General features: G+C 40.8%; 1 protein-coding gene across 4 annotated transcripts in view; it reads right to left on the reverse strand.

Moving 5' to 3' along the window:
* The window catches only part of ENOX1 (ecto-NOX disulfide-thiol exchanger 1), a 365,043-nt gene that overhangs the window by 288,120 nt on the left and 49,960 nt on the right, over positions 1-26,963 (reverse strand). For all 4 annotated transcript variants that reach the window (XM_032203166.1, XM_032203183.1, XM_032203192.1 and 1 more), the window contains exon 2: positions 5,139-5,212. The gene's annotated coding sequence lies outside the window, so the exon portion shown is untranslated. The remainder of the gene's footprint in view (positions 1-5,138; positions 5,213-26,963) is intronic.

Raw genomic sequence — 26,963 nt, forward strand, 5'->3', positions numbered from 1 at the left:
TGGCAGCTACAGCTTGGGCGCTGACACTTAACTGTCTGTTATTAATAAGCAAAGCAATTAATGTAATTATAAATATGGAAAATAAAAATATCAACACTATTTACATTATTTAGTTACTAGGAGGTAAAATACTTTGTCAGCTGTAATACAATACAAATTGCTGCAAAGCATTTAATACAATTATAACATGCATATATTCAAAGCACTACAGTTTATATTCTAGGTCTGTCCTCCTGGGATCAATTTATGATACTCTGTGCTGGGTATCTTGTCTTTACAAATCCACGTTACTTAGCTCCTATGTTGCTACATTTGGCTACCATGCACTTTATGTATGTGTACGATTACAGACCCAATCATTGCATAATGAAGAGAGATGCACATCGCTGGGATACATGGGCACACAAAGCAGGATGCGTGATGAGCATCCATACAGGCAGCACAACACACGAGTGCACGCCTCTCTCCACAACTCCGAAACATTTTCTTCAAGCAAGCACAGTAAAAGAGGCATAACAGAATCAATAGCAGATCATATGCACTTTATTGCATTGGTTTCTTAAGCGTTTGTGTTAAAAAAAAATAATAAAAAAATCTTTCACTTGGGCATTTACCATCTTCACACCTGCATGGCATGTAGTAACATGCAGCATCTCTGTAATGGAGGTCTAAAGAAGCAGTTCCTATAGGTGACTGCCACCTAGGTGGGCACTTACATCCTAAGCAGAACACCCAAAGTCATTAAGCCACATAAGCAGAAAGACTTGCCTTCATTTCCCTTCATTTTCTTGCATTTGGTATTAAAATCCATGTTTAGAAGTACTGGTATTATAAATGGTAGCCAAGATGAAACAAGACAATTTCAAAGCTCCTTATTACTGCTTTAATTTTTAAGTCTGACAGTTGTGTAACACGTTAGTGACATCCTCAATTAATAACACGGCATGTTACTTGGTAACATATGGCATGTTTAGCAACGTGACTCAGCCCCAATTGTTCCAGCGAATCCAAAGACGACTTTGCTTCCAGATTCCCATGTACCAAAGTGTTGTGCGTGTAATCACCTATTGTAAACACTCATTTTCCAGCACTGCAAAGGGAGACAAACAGTTGCAATGCCAAGGCAATTCAGAAAAGGTAAGTGTTTTAACGTGAATCTTCTTTGCATAACTTTGATAAATAGAAGGTACAACGTAGTGGAGGCACACGGTACTAAATACAGGGCAGTGCCTAGATGGGGAAGCATAGGGCAAATTAAAAATGAACACGGATCTGCTAAAAGCTGACACCTTCTCTAACCAAACCAAATTGCTGCTGCCCAGGGATACTGGCTGATGCAGTCTTGCTTTGTTTCCCAGCTGCTCCATGAAGCTGATCCAAAGCCCACTGAAGGCAATGAAGCTTCAAGTAAGAACAAGAATGAACAAAACATCTGTATGTATCTCCTCTGGCTTAGGGCTGGCTGGGGGCTGTTACAACCCCAGGTTTTTGATGGAGCAGCCTCCATGCTACTCTAACTCTCCCCCCTGCGTGCCTGGATTTAACACACGGGTTACAGCCTGATGTTTTATCCATATTCCCATCCCTCCTCTGAACTGTGCTTCCTTGCTCAAATGCTCCAGCACAGAGCTGTTTGAGGAAACGGTCCTTCAAATCTGGCACTGTCTGCTGAGGCTCACAAACTTTCTGATTAGAAAAGCAAAATGGAGGAGCAAGGTCACTCCAAACCTTCAGAGGATGATACATGTGTGTATCACCATGGGTGATACACATCTGCAAGACTATCAGCCACCTTCCTCCAGCCATGAGGCCATGCAGCACCTGGTCAAGGAAGGTGTGACCCAGGTGGAGGGTCAGGGACCTGCAGGGGACATCCCAGGAGCCAGTGGATGTAGGTACAATAAGGGGAGGTAAGATACAGTCTGGTAGGTGGCCACTGCCCCTGTTAAGTGACAGCAGTGCCTGAGCAGCAATGCCAAAGGGCCACAGCTCCCCGTGCTCCGTGCCCTGCCACCTGAAGGGATGGGCCACAAGCCTTCTGGCTGATCTTCCCCGCTTCTTGCCTGTTTGCCACATTTTAACATTAGTTCCCGTGTTTAGTGTTTCAGATTTGTGTGTAGTTAAAAAATAAGTTGGAGCGTGCCAGTTATTTCTCCAAGGTTTCAGAACACAAACTTTGCAGCTCTTCTGTTGTTTTGCATAGGCTGCCACAGATGGAAGACAGATATCTGTCCGCCAACATTTAAAGAGGACCAGATTTTTTTGTTTAGAGTTTTTCACTGTTTAGCACTCCCAGTCGCACAATCAGCCAGACCAATCCTTCCCTCTGTAAAAAGCGCATACATGAATGAACACGAGATACCATTGTCTGTGCAGGATTCACACGCAGAAAGACATCTGCAGAGCACTGGGACTGCCTTGACAGTTAGTTTTGGAAGGAAAGGGGTCAACAACTTCTAACCTGGCTTGGAAAGCTCTAAAATTAATATAACTGTCTGACAAAAGGGAAAGGAAACTGAAAGGGAAGGAAAACAAAGTTGCCTAGTAGCCATTTCAGCTAGCATCAGACAGGAAGATTTGCTATTTCTGAGTCTTTCCAACTGAAATATCTGCGGGAAGTTGTTGCGGAAGTCTTGCTAAATCATCTGTACTCCTTTCCCAGCTGACAGATGACGATTTAGACTGACCTCATATTCTCCAGCTTCCTTCTGCAGCAGATACAGTTGGTCTCTGCCATCGTACCTGATCCTCCACAAAAGTTTTCACAGCCTTCAGGCTCATCACAACAGCCCTGCGAGCATAAGCTGAAGCCAACTTGACACAACAGATTCAGTTTTTCTCTCTGAGGCACACATATGTCACAAAGATTGCAGTTCATCACCTACGCTTCACAAATGTTGCCGAGCACGCTCGAGTGGGATAGCACTTGCAAACAGGACAGCACTGATGTTTCTTTTTTAGCTTAAAAAGAGAAAAAATATGGCTAATATAAGTCTGTTTGAAGTTAAGTTCACAATTCATGCTCTGTGAACTGTCTCATACTGTGTCCAAAAGCTGCACAGAAAAAAAAAAAAAAAGAAAAAAAGGAAAAAAAATTGTCACTGGAATCATGTGCACAGCCCTGGGAATGAGGCTTTTCTTCTGCCCCAACATCTCCTGAGCTTGAATTCAGGGCTTACAGATTTCTTCCTTATTCAGTAGGGTGGTGTCATTGGGTGGTGCCTGAATGCCTGTGTGGACACAGGCAGAAGTTTCCAGGAGCAACAGAAAGTAAACTATGCCACAGAAGTCGCACAGAGCTTACTGATTTCTTCCTTGTGCATGATGTCTTGGGAAAACTTGAGGGAGAAAATGAATGCTGACAACTGACAGGCATCGGGCAGTGTCTTGAGGAAAGCAGGGAAACATGTTTCCCCATGGACAAGGGCACCGGTGGAGGGAGGGGAGAGGAGAGGTGGCTGCTTCGCTCCCAGACAGGGATTAGAAGTCGCAGGTGAACCAAGGCCACCTGCCCTACTAATAGCAGCAGCTTCCTGCTCAAAATAAGGAGCAAGTTCACGCATTTGTTCTCCACTTGGGTTCAGACATAAGCTGCAACACAGATGTTCGCAGGGCACAAAGGGGACACCCAGCAGAGCTGGCTGCAAAAGAAAATTTACAGGAATGACAGCAAGTTTCCTTTTACAGCAGGCTCTCTAGAGAGGCAGTAAAAAGGAAGCTCATTCTGCTATGATTTTTTCTTAAGCTCCTCCTTGTGTAAGATCCCACTGCTGCCAATCTCCAGAGACTGAAAATGAATTAGAAAGAGGAGGAAAAAGCAAAAACCACGGGAAAACAAAATAAAGAAGCAAAAGAGAAAACAAAGCAGAACAAATGAGACAAATCTATCACAAAGAAGGCATAGAGGAAAAAGAGAGAAATAAAGGCACGTTGCTAGATTTGAGAAATATTAAGGAAATAGTGGCAAGATCTGCACACAAGCTGAAAACACTATTAGACATAGGATCCTCTAACATGCCTGTACACAGGCCTGAACATCCAGGAGATCCAGTAGCAGGACAATTATTCTTTAAGTGATTCAGGCAAACGCCTGACCCTATGCATAAAATGGAGACAGTGGTTCTCCAGCTTCCATCAGGCATCCTAGGACTTACAAATGAAACACTCAATGAAAATACTTTGCATTCCAGTTCTTAGAGAACATGCAACTTCTTTTGAAAACCAATCTTTTTGGTCCTCTACGCAAAAATCTAATTATGAATTTTATTCTATAAGAACAATTCAACCTCTCCCCCATTATAAATCTCTTAAAATTTTCTCATACAGATCAAAATCAGTTCAGTAGTTACACCCATACATTTGAGAACCCTTTTCCTCTTTAGAGCTGAGATGAAAAAAATGTCTGGTTTTATAAATTCTTTAGAAAGAATAAAACCTTCTACATCTTCTCTTGTTTCCCCCTCTCCATTACTAGGAGTTTAGCAGCATTTCAAGCATCATAAAGTGTGACCTGAGTTTTAAAAAAGAAATCACCTAAAAATTGCTTCGTTATATGCAAGAATGTCGTTCTGAAATTGCCTGAATATTTTCTGTAAATGTTCCAAGTAAGATACTAGCTTTGCTGAAATACTTGAGAAAATTTTCAGGAACTCCAGCATGCCTGAGTTTTTTACCTTTATAAACCTTTTCTTCAGGCATTTCTTCACATTCATACCTTAACTACCTTAAGCAGTTGCAAGGAAAATCAAAGGAAACACAGACGAAAAGCCAGTTATAGCACAATCTTAAGTATAGGATGATCAAGAGTAGAGCTACTTCTTCCAACTCGCTTGCTTTATGTTCAGAAGTTGTTAGTTGCTCATAGAGACTCACTTTTTCCTTCAGTTATAAGTTAAATTTGTAAGTTTGGCTACACATTTCTCCCTGAGTAACTGTGAGCATCAAACACTTCCCAGTTTCTGCCATACAAATACCACGTGCTGTTGAAAATTCAGCCTCCAAAGATCCATCATATTCTCCTATTCATGGCAGCTGAGATTTATCAAGAGCTTTAAGAAGTTCAGCATTAAACTGTCAACAAAACTCACACATATTCCAAATCATCCAACACAAAATATGAATGTATTCATTACACATACCAATTTATTGCAGGTATTCTCCAACTTTCAAGAAGCATATAATCAAGAATTGCTTCGAGTTTAGAATCCAAGATCTGAAAAGGAGATAATATATACAAGTCACTAAACGTATACAGCTTAAGGCTACCAAAGAAAAGAAAAAAATATTATTGTATTTGGAAATGAGACAGTTCTTCTACAGTAGTGCATCACATGAGCCATTCTGGGTGATAAAATTGATGGTATGATAATTTAAAGGTTATTAAATTTAACATATATAGTAGTACATACTTTCTTAGACAACTTCTGCATATGAGTTCAAAATTAGTATAAACCTCTGAAAACACATCAAATTTCCAGATAGCACTTTTACTACAACTGTCTGTAATGAAAGAACAAAACCAATATACTCAATATGTAAAAATGCCAGTAGCATAGCAGAAAATAAAAATACATTAGGAAACCGCAAGCATGCCTATGTACATTTACGCAATATTCTACCTTTAATTTGTAGCAAGACTGTGGCTTGAACAGGGAAACCACATGAAAAAAAAAAAAATCAAGGACATAATTATATGCATTATGTCTCTCTCCAAAAATGCTGAATAGGGCAGTTCTGCTACAAATGTGAAATTCTAGATGCACATTTTTGTAAGCGTATATGTAACACCTAGTTGCAATTAGTCCTAGAGTATCTGTAATTTATCCTGGTGATTCTTGCACATTGACATAGAGCATAATGTGGTTGATAAGACTAACGTGCAAAAAAAAAAAAAAAAAGTAATAAAAAAATAAAAAAGCTGAAGAAGATGCACTGGAAGAAAGAAACAGGCTCAGCAGACCAAGAAAAGATGCAGAGGAGTGAAAAAAAAAAAAAAAAAAAAAAAAAAAAAAAAAATAGGAGGAAAAGAATTTAATGTGTCCAAATACACTTGGTCTGATCTTTGTTCTAGAAAGTGATTTCTGTGATGACAACATCAGCTTCAACACCATGAGTAGATGGTGCATTGAGTATTTCTACTGCTCCTTTAGTATCTTTGAATTCTGCAGAAGGAAAAGCTCTTTCACACAGTGCTGCCAAACAGCCACATTCTTAAAGAAATTAAATTGCACATTAGAAAAAGTATTGCGTCTTTCCTTTCCCCATAATTTTTCCTGAGCTTTAGCCTGCAGCTGCACCACTGGTACCCACCACATGATTCCCAGCGTAAGCAAAGTGAATCACCCCAGCAGAGTTAGATGAATCAGTAACAGACCAGCCTATACCCACTACGCATCAATGGTCACCTGGCTGGGAACACCTATGTGCTCCAGCTGCACAGCAGGCATTTTCTTCTCCAAAGGTTCAACCCACCAAAGGAGTCCTAGACGCCCTCTGTTCCCTTCTGTGAGCTGGTAATTTTCAAGCAGAGAGACAAAATGTAAATATCAGCATGGATAATTATTTCACTGCTCATTTTTTTGCAAGATAATCAGACATAAAGATAAGGCTGTCTCTGAGAAGCAGAAGCAGTAGAAATTTTCATCCAGCATGAAGATTCTGCCAATTCTTCTTACAAAGGCAACAGTTCACTGATTTGTAGCTGCTGCCTACTTTCATGTGTAAGAACAACAACTACAGAAATCCTTCATTGGTCTTCTCTACATATTTTCAGGCAATCTCTATAAACATGACAATAGCGAGGGTTATTTATTCTATACGCTACGTTGTCATTCCTGCTGTTGATGTCAGCTGTGGAGAAGCCAGGCACAGAAGCTCAGGCTCCATCACAAGGAGACACGAGTAATGCCACTACTTCTCTGCCCTTTGCAATTTCTGTTCAATTCCCCCAAAGAGATTTTCCTCAGCAGAGGAATCAGAAAGTGAATGTCGTTATAGTTAATGTGTAAATCAGCCAAATATCACCTCCAAAAGCAGTGGGAGCTATTTACTAGGTAATACCAACAAGAAGCAACTGCAAGATCAGAGACTAGCCAGTTTACCCTTTATTCTCTACAGTAACATCTGCTGCTTTTCTGCATTTCCTTCTCCATCAATTAGCCTTGTAGCATTTTTCCCACATAAATTTATTCCATACACTATGTTTTCCCCTCTTATTTATCCCTCTCATCTCTTACCCATTTTTATGGCTGCATGATTTATCCTCACTTGCAATGTTCTGTGGTTGACTGTAAGCACTCAAGCTACCACACCTGAACAGGAGTTACCACTCATCATTAGGCACCTAAATGCACAGATTCCAGGCTGCAAACATCTTAGGCTGAGTAATCTTCATGGCAGGCAGTAGATTTCAAGGGCTGAACTATGAAGACCAACCCAACTTTTCTTGTAAAAGTAACCTTCAAAACACGAATCACATGTAAAATTCTCCTAACGTGGTAAAGGATGAAACAATATTATTCAAAGACAGGTCTCAAGGGATTGTTGACCTGAGAATTTCTTGTACCATATTTATAGAGGAGCAGTATGAATTATTGCATGGCTGAGACAGGTCTGTTGCAACCAACGTTACATGTGAGTATACGCACACAAATTGCTGTGCATAACATTAGCAGCTTTTATTTTAGAAGTGACCACCCATTTGACTGTTCCAAAAAATCTCAGAGGGTTGCTAAAAGATGCCAAGGAAACTTTTTGCTTCTAGCACACTTTCTATCTTTAATAACACCAGCTGTCACTTTTGCAAACACATCGTGCCCTCCACAGTTATTCCATATTCTGCAAACACCAAAAAAGCCCCAAACCCTCCCACAGTTATTAACATCTGCTTCATTTACTGATACTGACAAACTGAAGGACAAAGGCATGATTTAACAGATTGTTCTGTGCAAAGAAACAATGCAGTTCACAAAAGGATTCATCAAATGCCCCTGTCAGAAAGCCTTACAAAGTACAGCTTAATGAACGTATGCAAATTGCTGTAATATATAAAATGTCTGCTACCACTTCAACAAGTAATGTGCTTATGAAATCTATAGAGAATGGTAAGATAGATCAATCTAATTTGTCTTTGAAATAAAGTGATTTGGTTTTCTCAAGATAATTTCAATCTCTTTTTTTTAATGCCTTGTGGCATGACAATACGTTACATACAATGATCCACCACCGCTTTAGACCCTAGAAAATGTGACTATTCCATAGAAAAAGCACCAGACAGACTAGAAGCACACTGGTACACTTCAATATTTTCCTTTGATGTTTTGACACACTGGAATATCTAAAAAACTGTCATTTCCAAGCCTTGCTGCATTTAAACAACCCCTATTTTTTGGAGTTGCTTGATGAAAGTTTGAAGCCTGAGCTAAGTCAGGCCAAAATTTACAGTATGCAAAACTTTTCAGATCTGAGAGAACATCAGAAAAAAACGTCCATGCAGGATGATCACTGCTGTTGCTGTTTTCAACATTATTGATCTCAAGATCAGATAATTTTCTTTTCATCAAGATAGGGAAAAATGGCTTCTGAGCTAAAATGATTTCTGATGGAGAAAAAAAAAAAAAAAAAAGTCTTTTTTTCCCCTGAAAACTAAAAGTTCTTTTTACCAAGTTACTTTTTCAAAAAAGGTATTTTTGGTGTTTTTTCAAAGAAGCTGGAAACCACAATCAAACTCACCGTTTATGAATTTAAGAAGAAATGAATAGAACTTCTCTAAATATTTACATTAAAGAAAATATATGGAAAAGAACATGGCACAGTGATCTCATCAAAAACCATGAAGAATCAGAATTTCTAGATCTTGATTTTACTATTTAGGCCTAGGAAGGTGTGGAAGAGACGGTGCATCACATGGCGCTGTGATCTACTGTGAGATTCTCCTTTAAAGACCTTTTTTTTTTCTCTGAAAACATCTGTCAGAAGGAGCTTAGGTACAGGTAATGGTGCCTTGGGGCTGCAATGGACTACATCATGGTTTTTGCACTCCTTTTTTCTTTGTGGAGGCACTATTCACCCTTTGCACAAAGTACTCAGAGCATCATGTGTACTAACATAAAACTGATTCCTCTTCAGAGCCAACTGAAAATTAAACAAAACTATGAATGTTTATTATTTTATCCCAGATGGTCTGTCTACTTATTTGCATCTAAATGAGTTTATATAGGTGAGCTGGGAGGCAAAGAGGAGGATGAAAGAGTGATTTTTTCATTATTTTTCTTTAATTTTTAATTTTTGACCACCTTTTTACACTTTCAGAAGCCCCAGTCATCCAAAGGCTACAAATACAGAACACAAATTATCTGGCCTCTTCATCTTCCTTTCAGTCTCATTTCTCTGGAGCCTATGATGGAAAAGGTCCAGGACGCAGTTTGCCAGTTCTTTTACATGCTATTTATTAGACCCAAATTTTTTCCAGCTGGAAGGTGTCCATCACATTCTATGGAATTCAAGTTTTCATAGGAAATAAAAGGAACTCTAGTGCTGGGACTGCAAAAGGAAAACAAACAAACACTCTCTAAGTAACACTTCACTGGGTGATTCTTTGTTAATTTACGCTAGGACAAAAGTCCACGATGTGAGTATGGTGAGAATGTTCCCTAGTTATCTTACAAGGAGAATTTTCCCCTGCCCAAAACAACTGTCCAATAAATAAACAGTTTCAACTCTTACATCATTCATTATGTCTATCACATTACTGTATAATTACTATTACTATTGAAGAGAGACTCAAGTTTTGCTCACTGCCTGAGGCAAAATGACTAAATTGGACAGCACTCTGTGCAGGATTTTTAAATCTCTGAATCACAGAACAGCAGTTACTGCATTAAGAATTAAGCAAGCTGTAACTTAGAGTCCAGGTTGAAACACAATGCCAGAAATGCGTTGTGATCTCCTTTTAGAGGCATTAACTTGTAAAATCCCTTCCAGTTTGTTACACTGAATATTCAGTATATATCAGACACTATGGAAAAGGTTTGCAAAAATGTATATACTAGAGCGACTACGTGTAATACTTTTTTAAGAATTTGGTTTTTATCTGACAATTAAGGGGTGATATCCTTAACAATTTCTATCACTTTCAGATGCCAGGTAGCAACATTTAACGTAGCAGACTGTTGTCTTTTTTTTTTTTCTTTTGGTATTAAAATTTGCAAGATGGTGGGTGGTGGGTTCTCTGGCTTCCCTTCACATTCAGCCAAAGACTGTAATCTGGGAATAAATGGACATGCCAAGCCTTCCTTTATTATACCTCATTTTATAAAATTACTCTTTTAAATTCCATCATTACCATCCCCATTTTAAATTTGTTCTTTTTAACATAGATCTACAAGTACAGAAAAATGTCTTCTCTTTTGACAGTACATTGAGGCCAGCAGGTTCTCAGTTGGTATAGTTAATAAAGGCAAATTAAGGAAGCTCTATCTCACATCTCCTCTCTCCTCTCTTGAACCCATATGAAATTGTACTAATTATCCTAAGTAAAATTAAACATTCTAACTTTTCCCTGGAAGAAGAGGAAAAGATTATACTTGCAAGTTGATTTTCTTACAGCTCCCCTACGATGCAACATCTAATAGACTTGGGGTGGGGGGGGGCAGGGAGGGGAGAAGAGCCTCCTGTACAGACTTCTGTTTCAGTCTAATAAAACTGCTTCAATAAAGTATATTAACCTGTGCACCATCATTGACAAAATTACAGTCACACCGTGTGCAATGGAGTGTGCTACACAATAATGCAATAAAACATTTTTTTTTCACCCATTATTTCAGGCTTTTTATCCATTGGCAATGTCAGTGTTTAAAGTCTGAGTTCCCTGCTCTAACAGAACAGGTGGGAAGCAGAGTCAGTCAGTGTCCACCCAGTCCTACATCCCTAGCCATTAACAGACTCCTGCCACCCATCACAATGAAGGTATTCACCCATCGCTGTTACGGACAAGGTAACCGTACTGGACAGCAGCTTTATCAATAGCAGCAAATGGTTCTGGGACTATCCTACACTGACAGTGAAGTAGATTAGTAGAAAGTGAAATCCTTTCTTTGATTATCTCCCTGGCAAGCTAGGACAAACCAATGTTCCTTGTTGAAAAAGAAAAATGAGGAGTTTAAAAAGAATGCAGATCTTTCTCAGCTCAGAGAGCTAATTTCAAAGGGCTGAGAATGTCCTTTTTGCATGAATGGGTTCTCCAAGTGACCTGTGTGAGAAAAGTGAGAAAGCTGCACTAGTCTGTCTCAGAAGCAGCATCCAAGGTGCTCAGATTCCCAATATGAAATATTTTGGTGAAAAAAAGAAAAATAAAAATTAAAATAAAATGCTGAGCAACTTTACTAGGAGGCCCTTCTAAAGGGAAGCAGGCACAACAGGCAGGCAATGTGCCCACTGCTTTGGGTTGGGCAGTGCAAGGCCTAAGCTCTCCTGCTACATCCCTGTAGAGGTCCTGAGATAAGCAGACATGCTGCCATCACAGTGGTCCGGAGCTTGGAATAGAAACTTGCTATGGAAATACATCGGGGTTTTGGTTTGTTTGTTTGTTTCTCTTTTAAGAGTAAGGCAGATGCACTAAGCTGCACAATTTCAGCCTAGTGAAAGACTTGGTAAGCAATTCAATGCTTTAGATGAAATAAATCTCTAACCCGACCCATCTTTAACTACAGTGACAAGTACTGAGAAAGCCCTGCTCAAATAATCACAATGCATGTAAAATGGGGGGTCCAGGAAGTTAAAAGGAGATCACATTTTTCAGGACTAGGGCCTAGAAGGACAACATGGGTAAGTTTTGTATGTCCATGACATTCAGTTATCTTGGAAATTCCTTAAATAACAGCCAGCTTCACAATATCTGAAGATTATGATACCAGATACCTGCATAAAAGGAGGAACCATTCAGTACTAGCCACTAGTGAAGTCGTGCCTCAGAAATCAAAGGTGGATCAACAAATTCATAGGAGAAACATCGTGTCCTCTTTGAAAGGAGGACCATCCTGTCCTCCTTGATATAGAAAGCCATTGTAACAGCAGTCAGCTACAGTTCAAAGGTGTTTGCTCACATTATTTTTAGTGTTCCAGAAAAGAAAGGCCAACTTTCCCTCTGGTCTCAGAAACAAGCACAAAATCTGGAGCTGTGAAGGGGAACAGGATCAAGAAACTAGAGAGGAGACTACGAAGCCTTTCTAAACAGTAAGTTATGCATTTTACTGAAAGTGGAGGACAGGTACCAACATGTTATCCTCTGAAAAATCAGAAATAATGAGGAATAGCTCATAAGGGTTATCAGCAGACAGGCTAGTGGCAGAATGAGTTCACTACAGTGATGATACGACAGTATTAGGATAGCAGAGCAATTCTAAGCAAAGGTAGCTAAAAATACTACCCCTGCCCAACACACACTCCTCCAAGACCTTCTTATCTTCAGTGTCGTGATGTTTCAAAGTTAAATGTCCCAGCAGACAATTCCACACTGTGTCTGCTAGCATCAAGATGAAGCATGGTGTGCTGTGGTAGGCTTGTAGTCTCTGAGGGTTGCATGTCTGTATGAATGATGAAGATAGCTGCATTTTGTTCCAGTTACTGTGAATTAAGAGCAGAACCCTGCTGCCTGGCAGGTTTTCATCACGGGCTTCAGCTGGGAAAAGTCTGGGTATGGTGCTTGGGCTGCAGTACTGAAGGAATACACAAATCAGGGGGACAAAAAGGGGTCTTGTCTCGTTTCCTGATCTAGTTTTGTCCAGAACAACAGCTCCCTTTCTTTTTTTTTTTTTTTTTTTTTTTTTTTTTTATGTGTGTGTGTTGGTGGGGAGCAGCTGATATCCCTGACTCCAAGGGTCTGGCAACAGCAAGGAGTTTTGCGCACTGACCTCTTAAAATGGGTCTTCCTGGCATCTATTAGCCAAGTATTCTGGTTTTCTACTTTACTGTTAGCAAATTATTTTGTTTTTTCTACTCAAATACTGTGTCTGGAGTTTATTCCAGTACTTCACCTCTTGGGATGTTTGAAAAATTTCTTTTAATTTTCAGTCTAAATTCATTCAGGACTAATTAATAAACATATTAACTTCTGCTGATATTATCCTTCAATTTCAACAGCTCTCCTCCCTCTCTGGTGTTTGCCCTCCAAATGTATTTAGAAGAAAAGTTTCCTCCTGGATATTATACACAAATTACAGGGAATGGAGGCTTAGCATATTTTGCCATAATGTCTGACAGAAGGGAACCATCCACTGGGAAACCATATTTAATTTATTTTTTAACGAATGAACAAAACACAAGGTGCTGATTTCTTTTTCTATGAGCTCCATTACAAGCTAGGAATGATTATACCTGCATGGAGAGCAAGCTATAACCTATGGCTAACCAAAAGAAAAGAACTGCATCTGAGCAGTCAGCTGCCTGGGGCTGCACTTTAAATGCAGTTAGGGTTCTGAGCACTAGCACTGAGCTGTCAGCGGAGGACAAATACATAATAGGGGAAGGGAGAACAGTAGGCATCTGTCATACAACAGCCATCTTACTAGAGGACATGGAAAGTGGAAGATATTGACCATGGCTTTCCTCCAGTCCAGACAGATTTGAAAACCAAAGAATCTGGCACCCAGGCCTCCTACTCTCTAGGTTAATGCTGCAACTACTTCATGTCTATGCAAAAGGCAGTTTCATCTGCCCCCCAGTTTCTCAATGTAACCACCATACTTCTCTGTTGACTTCAATGTCATTCAAATGTGTCAGGAGCAGTCTCAGCACACCCATCAGGCCTCACTGAGTACTAAAGCACCCCACTGCTGTCTCCAAGCCACAGTGGCACTGCCATGGAGAGCACCAGGATTTCTCTCTTCAAGCATGATGTCTGAACATGCAGGGACACAACCTTTAAATATCCGAGGAGGTCTGTGGTCCAGGACAGAGGGACTGATCAATGCAAGTCAGGTGGCCCTCCAGCACAGTTACCCTGTATTGATCTCCACAACGTCAGCACCAAGGGGGGAAATTTGTCTCACTGACTGCAGATGTCAATACATGAGCTCATCACCTTGGGCTACCCTTAATTGAAAGAGAGAAATAGGTACCTCAAGGGCTCAATTCTTCTCATCATAACATGGATAACTAAAATAGCTCAGATGAATTACACCCAACTATAGGGTCCGATGGTTTTAAAAGGAATCTAGGGAGAGTAGCTTTGATGTAGGCATTCACACTAGATAACTCAAGGTAGTTTGGATGAATCTTACTGCTGAAGCCTGCATCAGGAGAGCTGGCATTCAGACAAATCACTGATCTGAAGTCACAAACAGGGGTTCAAAGGATGGGTTTTCAATGACACCATGATCTAATCTGTAAGTCTTTATTCAGCCCAGCCTTTTCTTGTTGAAATTTAAATAGAATAATTTGAGATTTGGCTCAATGATAGCAGCAATAAAAGTCATCATTAATCTAGGAAGACTGATTTATTAGAAAATATTAAAATAACTAAATATGTATAGCTTGACTAAAGCCACGATTGAAAGAGAAATATGATAATTATCTACAAGCTCTGGAACGATGCACACACTAAGGATTTTTTAAATAGGGATTTTCAGGAAACTATAGCTAAGAGTAATGTGATTATACTGAGCAAAGTAACATTTAGGCTGACAGGAAAAAAAAAAAAATCCTAATAATGAAGTGTATTCTATTGTAGAATAATCTTCCAAAGGAAATTGGCTGAAGTCCAATCACATCTAAAGCCAACTGGACAGAGATCCACAGAGAACAATCCTGCATTAGCTGCAAGATGGACTAGATGACTCAACAGCACTTTTTCATTTTTAAATTCCTATCATTCCACTGTACAAAATAATCCAATAAGCCAAAGTGAGAGGGAAATAGGCTTAGCAACAACTGCACAGCTATCTCTTCTCCAAGGTCTGTATAGTGCAATCAGTGTGCCTTGCAAGAGGAAAAGAACGTCTGTACGTGATCAGAGTACAGTGTTAATTTGGTGTTACAAAGTCTTATGCTTCCTGTCCTCTTTTCTTTCTTGTTTCACTCCCTAATAAAATGAGGAAAATCGACCCTGTGTTGTAAATGCATCAGTCATGATTTTTGCTGCACGAGTTACTCATAATTTGTTTAAGCCTTCTTGATCTCAAATGCCAATTGGTGTTAAACAAAACACAAAAAATAAATAGCCTGTAGACACATATTTCCAACAAAATAATTTTGCCACATGTTGATCTACAAGGAGTAGGGTAACAGTGTTTTCATGAAGTTTTGATACTCATTTTCATGGCCGTCCAATAGTTTACTCTAGTTTTGAAGAGGTTTTGACATTTATAGCTAAAAAATGTTGCTGAGCGTCTGTGTTAATATACCCTCTGTTGTCTGTTACACTGCAGGAGCAAGTAACAGAAGTCTTCCTAAAGAATGACTATTCAATTCAATTGCGAATTTGGTTTTCCTCATCGGGGAACATTGGACAGTCTTAACAATACATATAAAAATATTTTCTGAAGTGCTTTCAAGTGTAACACTAGCTTTCTACAATCCATTGCAATTCCACTTTTCCCACAACAGTCTCACTCTGTAATGCAGACCAAATCTCTTCTACCCACTTCATGGAGTGGCCTGAGATTTCAGGGCACGTTTATAGGATGTGTAGCTATGAATGTCTTTTCTAAAAAGGATTTTAAAAGAACATCCTCTGAAGAAGAGATCTGCATGACATAGCTTGTTGCTTGTTTGTTTGTTTGTTTTTTCTTGTTTTTGTTTTTTTTTTTCATTTAGTTTATTTTTTGTTTTCCCTGAAGTGCTCAATTAAGCACACAACAGCACAGACAAGATTTCTGTTTTCATAAAGAAAGAATATTAATTGAAAATTGTCCACAAAAGCCAACAGCGATCAACAGCTCATAGCTAATACCCCTGGTTCTGAATTATTCACCTAATTTCTCCCTGATTTTTTCCCCTCTCCAATTAACTTTCCTAATCAGAACCCATCTTCTTTCCTACTTTCTTTCCATTGTAAAAGAAGTTAAAAGGAATACAGTGTTAGAATTTTACTGTACGCCATTCTTTTAATTGCTTATACATCTGAGATTTTTCCTTCTCTCTTGTCCTAAGATAATAAGAGACGTAAAACATGAATTACCCTTAACCGATACAGCTGCTAATTCCCATTACTGGCAATAGAGCTGAGGCAATAAAATGGCAGCTGTGTCCCTGCAGTCTACCTGCACGTGAAACTGAGCTTGCCTTAGTAAAAGTGACTCACCGCTTTTAATTGGTCTGAAAATATGCCAAGAGAAAAACTGACTGCCACATCATAGTTCAAAGGGTTTGGATATATACTGCTGCGGGATGGTGTTCAAAGAGCAGTCAGAGATGCCATCTGTGGTGGTTTTACCCTGCTACACAGCTGAACTCCACCACAACCACTCTCTTACTCCCCCTCCTCAAAAAAAAAGGGGGAGAAAATGTTATGGAAAGAGCTCAAGGGTTGAGATAAGGACAGGGAGATCACTCAACAATTATCGTGATGGGCAAAACAGACTCAGAGTGTGGAGATTAATAAAATTTATTGCCTATTACTAACAAGGTAGAGCAGTCAGAAATGAAGAAAACAAACTAAAAACACCTTCCCCCCATCCACCCTCTTCTACGTCCTCCCCCTGAGCAGCACAGAGGAACAGGGAATGGGGGCTGCAGTCAGTCCCTGACGCTTCGTCTCTGCTGCTCCTTCACGGTCCCTCTCTGCCCCTGCTCCCCATGGGGTCCCTCCCACGGGGTTCTGGCACCCCCAGCCCCCTGCTCCTGCGTGGGCTCCTCTCCACGGCTGCAGCTCCGGCCCCGGGCCTGCTCCTGCGGGGGCTCTCCATGGGCCACAGCCTCCTCCAGGCCACATCCACCTGCTCCACCGGGGACTCCTCCACCCATGGGGGGGCTGCAGCGTGGAGATCTGCTCCATGAGGGACCCATGGGCTACAGGGTCAAGAGGCAGGAAAAGGAGGAAAAGGCTGTCTCAAAGGATAGGAAAGGGGCCCAGATGAAGCAACATCCTAGCACCTCCAAAATGACTATGAGGCAGAAGACGTTGCCTACAAGAAAGTCCTAAACATGTGAAAAACTCCTGTTACCCTGCAGTGTTCTGGGTAACCTGGGCAGAGCTCCATATCCCAACCCAGCAACAAAGTCTCTGCTGCTGCCTTTGGGTTTCTTTTCTGCTTGAAACCTTAGCTAAGAGGAAAAACAAGAGTCACATCCCCAAACCAGGATATGATGAGCCATAGGAATGGAAAAGCTGACTAAAGCACTGTCCAAGTCCCACAGAGAGGGTAAGATCAAGGAAGTAGTAGAAAGAATATATATTTTTTAATTATTTTTAAGGATTTATTACTAGGAAATCAGCTGTATAATTTTTAACTCAGACAGCTAATTCTAGTGGTGATATTTTAATCTAAAGCTAACCTTGCTGTAATTTTTCCCTGATTTACAGCATTGAAATAATTACACAAAAAAAAAAAAAAAAAAAAAAAAAATAAAGAAAAGAAAAAAAGAACAAAAAAAAAAGAGAGAGAGAGAGAGAGAGAGAGAGAGATTTCTCGTTTAAATGGGTGAGAATCAACCACTTAAACATAATCATATATAAAGGCTACATAAAGCTCAGCATGAAGGATGGCTTTTTCCAGCAGTAAGGACTGTCAACATAGCAAAGATGCTATGACATGAAAATACCTTCACAGCTTCACAGCAGAGTAAATACTTGATTTCTTTGTCCAGTTTACTGCATGTTTTGCTCTGTCAGAAGAATTGTGGCCAGGCAGCAGGCATGAAAGCTACATAATTTCCTCCTACAGGCTTCTGCACTTATATGGAAATATCTGGAGAGAGGGATGATTTAATGACTGTGTTCAGCCACAGGAGGTTTCTTGAGGATGGGTATGAAAGTGATAGGGAAGAGAGAGACGACCATCCCTGCACTGAAAAGTGGGGAGCAAACTCACAGCCAGGCTACAAGAGGTGGCAGAAGGAAAGGTGCTTTGCTCATGGAAATCTTCCAGTGGGGATTTCATAGGATCTGTGTTTAAACCTGAGAGCTGCAGGCTGGAAAGAATGACCAAAAGAAAACACCCTGGTTTCTATCCCAAGGGTTCACTCTGAAGATGGCAGATCCATTTTCAGTCTCATTATTTCCAGCTGTCTTTCAAGCAGGTCACAGTTTTCTCTCTTAAGAGGAATTTGGCTTTAGTTTAATATCATGCACCGTAACACTCAGAGTTAGGAATAAGAAGTCCTGGTGGTCATTGGTACAGTTTACTCATTTTTAGGAAACCAAAACTGCCTGATGTGAAATTCTGCCATAAGCTCAGATTATCATTGAAAAGATAATGGAAAATGAAAAGAATCTGCAAAATTAATAGATTTTATCCAAAGGAAACAGATTGTCTCAAAGTTAAAGAAAGTGTTTAGGGGTTTGTGATTTCATACATGAGCACTGAATAGTCCTACTTCAGCAGGGATTTCCAGGTGGTGAAATAGGAATGAAGAAGCAGGACAGTGACAGAGCAGTCATCCTTGTTTCAGGGTGACCAGAAGCAAACTAGTTCAGGTTGAGAAAGCAGAGAGGGGTGTGAATTAAAGGTGCACTTTTCAACATCAAATTATTGTCCACCCCCTCACATACATACTGAGAGAAGTCGTGAGAAATTAAAATGCATGAAGACTTGGGAAAAAAAGCTTCCTTTATTCTTAAAATCACATAATTTGGAGGGTTGAGTCTTGGTTTTTAAACTTAGATTGCTAACAATGGCACCTCTGTCATTTTGCTTTAATATGCACATTTCTCCTGAGGACTTGCAAGGTTTTGTTTGGACAGTTTAGGGTTTTGTGGGCTGGGGAGATGGGAGGGAGCACAAGGAGATGATCACCTTTAGAAAGTATTCATATATTGTTCCATTATGTCCTAAGAGTTTTTAGGGACTAAGGCTTTCTGCATCTACTGGGTGACACCTTCTGATTCTTGCACAAGCTAGAAAGCTCCTAGGGTCCTCTGTCACTGCGTAACACTGCACTGAATATAGACACTTACAGAAAGATGTCAAAAATAGATTGTCATGCTAAAGTAGAAGAAAAGGAGTCTAATACATTAAAAATTAAATGTATTCTAACTGCCCACAAAAAAAAAAAAAAAAAAAAAAAAAAACACAGCAAGTTTACATGCATTAATTGTTGCCACAACATTGAAGTGTCTGTGAGTGCAATTGCATTACCTAATTAAGCCCCAAATTGTCAAGTTTACTCATGCAGTGCAGACATATCATGTTTTAAAACGATCCCAATCAGTTAGATGATACTCCCTTTCTGTGCATGAAGCCATCCAGCATTTAGAAGAAAAAAAATATTTTTCCAGCTTCCTTTTATATCCCAGGTGGCTTGGATTCTTAAGCGTAAGCCTCCCTAAAACACAGAGGAGTAAATATTTAAAGCATTGTGCAGATTTCATACATCAAAAAAAAATGGGGTTTAGAAGCACAGATCTCACAACTTTATCAAGAGCAAAGGCCCAGGTTCTTTAACCACCACTCCCACTGCAATCTTAGAATACCACATTATGGTCCCCCTAGATTAGAAATTTAAAATACATTTCACTAATCAAGGCTAATATATAAATATGGAGGACTAAAGAGTACACTCCGTGTACTAAGTGCAACCCAAATATGTTATCAAATATTCTGGTATTACTGTTAATTAAAGTAACCTTTTTTAACCTTATGCTCACTAAATCAATTGATTTTCTGAAAAGCAGCATGTCCCACCTTTCACGCAGAAAAGAAAGGCGCACTGGCAAACCAGCTTTCAAACTGTTTCCATGCCAAGCACAGGATCATGAGATCTACTGGTTACACAGCATTTTCATGCTCCTTACAGAGATTTTCTAGGCACTAATAATACCAGTTTATTTTTTAATGGGGCTGCTCTAAAGAAAAATAATTAACATATGGTTGACTTCCCATATATTAGAGAAAACAATAATAGTGACTAAATCGGTCTATCCGTGGTATGGCATAATTTCAACTGTCCTGGTCATGATGAGTTGTGCAGCTGACTCATCTCACAGACACGCATCACGTAATGAGAATGAACACAAATCGTTTGCAATGTCAAGGATTAAATTCTACGTATGACAAAGGACACAGGACCATATTACAAGGGACTACCTAGAAAGCAGAAGCCAGCCAGCCATAACCTCTCTGAGTCACAGGAACCCCCTGACAGGTGGTTAATTGATAACACCGATAATAATGAGGCAAGATCTCCTCTGTCATCTGGATTGCTAGGCTTCAAGTGAGGGCATGTTATCTTGTCTTTTCACTGTCCCTGAGTTCAAGGTATCATTCTGAGTGCGTGGCTTAAAAGCCCCAGATCCACGCAAAGTTAAAATCTTACAAAAAATTTGTATCTGCTACAAAAAGAGCTCAAAATAATCTCAAATTGTAGCAATGGCACAGAGGACGTCCTGAGATGCTGCATCCTACCAAACTGTGGTCACCAACACAGCACCAGTAAACGTCAAAAAGAAATCAGTACACTGAATGCACCTGAGAAGCTCCTGTGACAACCTGCTACATGATGTTTAGGGACATTAGCTGAAATAAACTAAATATGGAAATGATTAAGGGCACCATGTCTGGCTGGTAGGTTCTTGTGACGGCACACACTTGGCAGACTGGGGGTTCTACTTAGTCACAAAAGCAGGATGTGGAGAAGCTGGATCAAATAAAAACAACAACAACAACAACAACAAAAGGCCTGTAAAACATGCCTCTACTTGGGATCATATTTATTAACACAGCCATTCAAGCAGTGTTAATCTCAGTATAGGAACTAAAATAAACAGAACAATCTCGGCTGTCAGGATACCACCAATTAATCACCAGGTTTCCTGCATCTGAAGAAAAACAGAAAGGCATCTAAGGCTACCTAGTTTCTGTCCTCCTATATTCAGTGAAGCAAAACAAGGAGCCTAAGACTACCGGACTCCTGACTAAGGTGGCCTGATAGGGATGAGTGGAACAAATCCAAGCTGTTGCTGCATTGCATTTCTATACAGCGTGGGGGGAGAGAGGCAATGCAAAACATAGCTGGGCTGAATCACTCCCTGAAGCTGTTCTCTCAGCTGCATGGGGAGAATAGGCACCTAACTAACATCTGTAGGATCAGATCTGGATTCATCCCACCTCTATCTTGGCACAGCAGACTCTTTATGCAAATTTAGCATGCCAAAGGATTAATCTACCCATCATTTAACTCAGATGTCCTTAAAATTATTGCAGGGGTTCAGAAAATATGAGAGTGGTATGGTAGACAAACTCCTGCTTCCATCAATCATCTTTTCATTAACATCATTCATCCTGTCCTCTTTATTCTGAGTAAAATCTGCATTCTCTCTTTACCATGCAAATACCTCTTACATAATAAATACTGCAACACAATAAATCCTTCAGTGTCCCTTTTTTCCTTGTATAGAACCTGTCTCTGCACTGCTTTATACTGAAAAGATTTTTCAGACCTCAGCACATGCATTAACTGTAGTATTTCCTTCCTGTGCAAGCTCATGCAAGGATGGTCTTCATTTTCTCCTCGGTGAGGAAGGGCATCGACATTCAAGATCTTCACCTCTACCCACTGGGCTGTGAATCTCTGCATGCATGAAAGCTCCTCCTCTCATCCTAGGTTTGTCCTAGTCAAGAGAAATCTAACTTAGACTTTTCTCCAAAACAAATGACATGTGAATGGTGTTTTGTTGTTGCTGCTGTTTTGTTTTAATTTTTTTTGCTCTCCTGCCTTGTTCCCAATAGGATTTTTACATAACATTTAGGGAAACAGGAAAAAAAATAATCGAGGAAACTAAAAGGTCACCCTACTAGTGGCCTCTAACCACAGAAACTATGAATAAGAAGAAAATAACTTTGGACTGTTTTCTGTGAGAAGTTCTGCCTCAGTCTTCTCTTCTCCTCCTGGAAAATGGGTGATGTTCAGAAATAAAATTTGGGCTTGGACCCATCTCTAATTTTCATTCATTAATTCTCAAACAGTTTGTCTGCACACAGAACAAAAAACTAGAAAACTGCATGCTTGTGAAGACAACCATCTGTAAGCAAAAGGACATTATCCAAGAAGAAGCAATGGGAGGATCTGCTCCTGTAATAATTACTGTCTGCTGTTAACAGCATAACTGTCAGTTGTCAAAACTTGGGACCTAAAATAACCTTCGCCATGTTTCCTTCAAGGTTTTCCTGTGTCCAACTATTTCTCTTTTCAATTGTCTTCACAAATTCTCAACCCTCATCAGCCCTGTTACTGACTTTCAGAGCAAATACTCCATGTCAGAAAGCCAGATTTTTTATATGCAGCCACTTGAAACAATCTCCAACACTGATTCTTATCCTGCATTATTACCTCCTCCAGCACAAGAACTTTGTTTCTCCTGGGAAGGATTTGACTTCCTTACTTATCAACACCTTCCTCTGTATGGCAATGTGTTTCCTCTCACCCTCCTTCAGCCACACAGTGCAAAAATCCTAGAAAAGGTGAAGAGCTGTATGTGTTAATGAAAGGCTGATTAGGAATTGACTGCTAATGTCATAGACGCTGCATCCTGTATTGCCGTGGGATTTTCTACCAACTATCAAGCCAGAACATGTGTGCACAGGTAGCAAATATACCACGGAGAGGTACTTGTGCACCTTGCTATTAGCCTGAAACAGATTTTCCAGCATCTGAGCAGTGACCTGTTAATAGCTTACATAATGAAAAACAGCACTGAAATGAGTCAGTGTGCTTGGCAAATTCAGATCATTAACCACGAGAAAGTGCTTCAAGTGGATCAAGGGAGAGACACATACCCCAGAGAACATTAAATAGAGAAGTCTTATTAGTGACAAGTAAACAGGTGCAACATTCCTCTAGAAACAACAGGATGGGCTCCTTCATTTCCCATAGAGAATTCCTCTCTGAAAGACTAGATCTCATCTTCCACAACAAAACAAGTGATGGACTCTTACATCTCTTCCCAGGTATCTACTTGCTGAGAGGGAACTCTGTCAGAAATAAGGAGGAAAGGAAAGCACACTGCTCCTACAACTGCAGAGTCACTGCTGTGCAAACACAGCAGGAGCAGGGAGAGATGAAGAGCAATCCATATACAGATATGCACACCAGGGCTGCAACTGTTCCTCTTGAGCTGTTTCTCCTCTAGCACTGACAACCCTCAGCCAACACATGCACATGGTGGTGATAGCTGGCCATTCGAATGGTGGTTTTGTACCAGCTTTAAATATTCGAAGAGGTACCTACACAACCACCAAGTCCAGTCCAAACATTTTGGCCATTTTACCAAGACATTTCAAACACTTTTCTTAATGGAGTTTTTAGAAGAGTGAAGAAATGCAAGACAAAAATGCAGATTTTCACTGACCCAAGCAAGTATTTTTTATGTTCTCCATGAAAATGCAGTGTAGATTCCATGTTAACCCAATGATTTTATTTTATTTTATTTTATTTTTAAAGCATGGCTTGACAATTTTTTGGGAAAGTTATTTGGTTGTATTCTTCTATAAATGATCAGAGCACATGAACAGCATACTTTTTTTGTATGTGAAACAGCTTAAATCCTAATGTTTACAAAGACAGAGTCTCTAGAATATACCAGGCTGGGTAAAGAACTCATGTTTTACATTTTCAGCAATCCTCTTCTCTTTGGGATTCTCAGCCCCTGGGCTTTATCCTAGAGATATGACGTATACTTAGCAGTTCTCCATATTTCATTTTTATGAAATTGAAGAGACTCTTTTGATGTAAAATATGTAATTTCTTCTCATAAAAGACTGATACAAGGGCCATTTGACAGTACAGGATGTTGCACTAATGTTTTAGATGGCTATCTCTGCAAGCAAGTCTGATGTTGTACACAATGCTCACTTGGCTTCGTTTCCTTATCTATTTTATGTGCATGAACAGCTGGAAATGGACGTATAGAGGTTCTAACCTTCCACAGCACATCTAAAAAATCACACAACCAAAATCTATGCAGCTGTGAATGCCAGAAAGCCATCTGTATACAAGTTAATTGCTTTTGGTTTGAATAGTTTCCATTTTTATCCTGCCATCTACATTTGCACCTATTCAGTAGTTCATTTTGGACACAGCAGGGAACACATGCCACACTGCAATCCAGTTCTTCCATGTTCCAGGCTGGCTCGTCGCTTGCCTTCCCTCAAACCATTTCCTCCCTTAAGCATTTTTCTCAATTTGTCTCAGAAACCAACAGAGCAAACCTAAGGACTGCTATTTTCACCAGCGCTTCTGTGGAGTGAGTTACTAGGCTGAGTGGATGACAGGAGCAAGCATAGGTTTATTTTCTGGTTTCCCAACCCCATTTACTTTCCTGTGACAAACTAGAGGTGTCTAGGAGCAGCAAATTCACCACAGTTCAGCCACGAGCAGGAGGAATAGCAATATCAGACCATGCAACACCTTGAACTGATTGCTTCGAAAATGAACCAGCTGTTCCTTTTGTTCCTTAAATCTGTAGATACACATACGTATGTGTGTATAGCAAATTAACAATGCAAATCATACTCAGAAAAATCTCTGACATCTACTTAAAATCTTGCTACTAATTACAGATGTGATTCAGACCAGTGATGTATTTCTAATTAGCACAAATAATCTGTCCTTTTTTTCCTTGGAGGAAATTAACGTGGCCTAACTAGTGAAAATAAAACCAAACTTCATTCTAAAGACTGCTGCTTCATACCCTCTAGGCAGTTTTTTGCTAGCTCTGGCAGATCTTTATTAATGACCCTATAAAAGCATCAATACTATCTAAATAAATCCACAATTTTCTTCAAATATCATCATCTGTAGATCTCAGAATGCAGTTTCCATCAGAGATTGTGTGCAGGCAGGCTTAAGCTTGTAATATTTACAGAAAACAAAAACAAGAAAGCACTCTGAGTTATGCATATGGAAATGCCATTAAAGAAACGTGCAACTTTTCTATGTTTACAGGAAGTGTCACTGGAAAAGAACAAACAGAGTCATGGCATCAAAATCTGCCCCTTTATAAACATATAGAATAAGTCTTCTAAACGTTGTTTGCTAGATGTGGGAATGACAACAACAAAAAACCTTTCAGTGAGTCACACTACTCTTCTAGGAATAATTAAACTAGAAGACTATTTACAGTGACCTTTCTAGTTTACTTTACAGTTACTGATCAAAAGTACAGTGTCACCCTGTGGACACGCATAATCAACTTTATTTTCCATTCTAACTGAGAAATGGAGCTGTTAATGTCAAGAAACATTAGAAAGAAGCTGCTCTACTGAAGTTGCTCCATCTAGCTAGCATCCCAGTGCTAGCTGGTGACAAAATGCCACTCTGCACTACATGCCCGAAGGAGTGCAGGGATTTCAAGGCAGGGGAAACCCAAATCATCACCTGCCCCACTCCCATTAAACCCATTAAGGGTTCTATCGGCCCATCAAAGGGGTGGCTCTATGCCCACAGGGAGCCAGGAGGCACTGTTAGGGAGGAACAGCCATGGGAAACAGAGGGATAAAAGGACAAAAGTGTTTGATTGTTTATAAACAAGTGGCTGATCAGAGGCCGCAGCCAGGCTCTGTTAAAGGGTGCCCAGCACCAGACCAGGGGCAGTGGGCACCAAGGGGCAGGCAGGAGGCTCCCTCTGAGCACCAGGCAGCACTTCTGTGCTGGGCGGGCGGCTGAGCACTGGCCCAGGCTGCCCAGCCTGTGAGGGCTCCTCCTGGGACAGCGGCACAAGGCGCCTGCACGGGGCTCTGGGCACCCTGCGCTGGGGGACCTGCTGGAGCAGGGCTTGGGGCCAGGGGCCTCCACAGCTCCCTGACAGCTTCAGCTGTGCTGTGGTTCTGTGATCAGTATTGTTGTCTGGCTATGCCCTGCCCTGAACAGCTCAGTCTGTCCTGCTTCCTTCAGGGACCTGGGCAAGCTAGGTATGTGGGCCCACATGAACCCAGTGAGGCTCAACAAGGCCAAGTGCAAGGTGCTGCACCTGGGCTGGGGCAAACCTAGCCACGAGCACAGACTGGGAGAAGAGCTCACTGAGAGCAGCCCTGAGGAGAAGGACTTGGGGTTGTGGTGGCCAAAAAGCCGGGCAGCAGCCAGCAGTGTGTGCCTGCAGCCCAGCAGGCCAACTGCATCCTGGGCTGCACCCCCAGAGGGGTGGGCAGCAGGGCAGGGAGGGGATTGTGCCCCTCTGCTCTGCCCTCCTGAGGCCCCACCTGGAGTGCTGCGTCCAGGGAGGGTGTGGGGCTGGGAGAGCGGGGCCAGAGGAGGGCCATGAGGGTGAGCAGGGGCTGGAGCAGCTCTCCTGGGAAGGCTGAGGGGGCTGGGGGTGCGCAGCCTGGGGAACAGAAGGTTCCAGGGAGACCACATGGCAGCCTATCAATGCTTAAAGGGGGCTTGTAGAAAAGATGGAGAGCAACTTCTTGCTTGGACAGACAATGACAGGTCAAGGCAAAATGGTTTTGAACTACAAGAGGGGAGAGTTCATTGCTGCTTGTGTTTGCCAAGTAGGTCTGTACATGTTGATCTGTGTTGCTGACCACGTATACAATATGTGTGTACATGTTGCATATGTGTGCCTGTGTGTGTGCCTACTGGCACACTACTGCAGGAATACAGCCCAGCCTCACTGCTGGTCAGACCTGGAGGCGTGGGGCTGTGGTAGCCTCATCTCGGCTGGGCTGCTGGATTCAGCCTCATCATAACATCTGCAGGTTCTCAAGGGATGTGTTATCCAACATGGACAAACTAGTATTTAGTTGGAAACAAAGCAGTGTGATCAGTACTGGCAACTCACAGCCAACTGCCATGGTCATGATCCTCTCTCAGTA

This window comes from Aythya fuligula, chromosome 1 (genome assembly GCF_009819795.1).
Source record: "Aythya fuligula isolate bAytFul2 chromosome 1, bAytFul2.pri, whole genome shotgun sequence".
In the NCBI taxonomy this organism is placed as follows: domain Eukaryota; kingdom Metazoa; phylum Chordata; class Aves; order Anseriformes; family Anatidae; genus Aythya; species Aythya fuligula.